Source organism: Mus caroli, chromosome 18, assembly GCF_900094665.2.
Source record: "Mus caroli chromosome 18, CAROLI_EIJ_v1.1, whole genome shotgun sequence".
In the NCBI taxonomy this organism is placed as follows: domain Eukaryota; kingdom Metazoa; phylum Chordata; class Mammalia; order Rodentia; family Muridae; genus Mus; species Mus caroli.
The window spans coordinates 52329085-52330272 of record NC_034587.1 but is presented as its reverse complement, the minus strand read 5'-3'; the positions used below and the strand labels follow the sequence as shown (position 1 = coordinate 52330272).

At 45.5% G+C, this 1188-nt stretch overlaps 1 long non-coding RNA gene across 1 annotated transcript in view; it reads left to right on the top strand.

Annotated features, from left to right (window-relative positions):
• The first annotated feature begins 797 nt into the window (after window positions 1-797).
• LOC110285010 overlaps window positions 798-1188 on the top strand; it is a 28658-nt gene continuing 28267 nt past the window's right edge. Inside the window, exon 1 of the long non-coding RNA XR_002377014.1 lies at window positions 798-839. This is a non-coding gene — a long non-coding RNA (uncharacterized LOC110285010). The remainder of the gene's footprint in view (window positions 840-1188) is intronic.

Genomic DNA, 1188 nt, shown 5'->3' with positions numbered 1-1188 from the left:
ACAGTGGGTTGAATTTTGTGGTGCAGTGTGCAAAGTGTGCACCGACAATCCGTGCAACATGGAAGGGCAGGAACCGGGACAAAGTGATCACACACAAAAAAAGGAGTCTGCTAGCACAGATCCAAGTACTCCCTAGAATCGAAATGTCAGCCTTGAAAATACCAAGTGAACCCAGCCTGTCTCATCTGTTACCATCCTCCCTTATAATTACCGGAAAGTAGTTATTTATCTGTTGTGTTCAGCTACTCTGTCAGGGCTCTTGAGTTTAATTATCAGACTTCTCTGGAAATTCCATTTCCTCTGTTCCCTCTTCTTTATTTGCGGCAGCATTAATCGCATTTTTTTTCAGGATTCCTGTTAACTGTATCAGGGCAGCTTCCTAGTTAAGCCTCAGATTCTGCCCAGGAAGAATAAATATCTTCTGGTATCCATGCCCAGCGGTGGTATAGAGGGCAGCTATTCAACATTTTCAAGCATAGCCATCTGGAAGAGAGATGCTTTGAAGAGAGTGTCCTGTGGGTTTCCTCTGAATTTAAAACCTTCCATCTTGAAGGGTAGTTTAGTAAGATATGCTAAGGCAGTTCTCAACCTATGGGTCACGACCCCTTTGGGGGTCAAAGGACCCTTTCACAGGGGTCACCAAAGACCATCGAGAAAACTCAGAAATTTACATTACGGTTCATAACAGTAGCAAAATGACAGTTATGAAGTAGCAACAAAAATAATTTTACGGTTGGGGGGGTGGGCGGGATCACCATAGCACGAGAACCTGCAGTAAAGAGTAGAAGCAATAGGAAGGGTGACGGCCACTGTCCTAAGGGGAGGTCAATGACAGCCAAGTGAGTACAGGCTTTAAACCCTACCTCTGCCACTAAACTAGTTACTTTTCTCATTACAGTGAACAAATACGATGTGTAACTTAGACGAAAGGGTTTATTTGGGCTCATGGTTTGAGAAGTGGTACAGTTAGTTCATCACACCATGGGAAGGAAGCATGGAGCCATCAACTGGGAAGCAGCTGATCACATTGCATCTGTTTTTATTCTGTCTAAACTCCACCCCCACCGTTGCTGGCAGCAGCCTGGTATGCTCCGCCCCACAGTTACCTGGCAACAGCCAGGTAGGCTTGGCCTAGTATAAAAGGGACTGCTTGGCCTCTCTCTCTCTCTCTCTCTCTCTCTCTCTCTC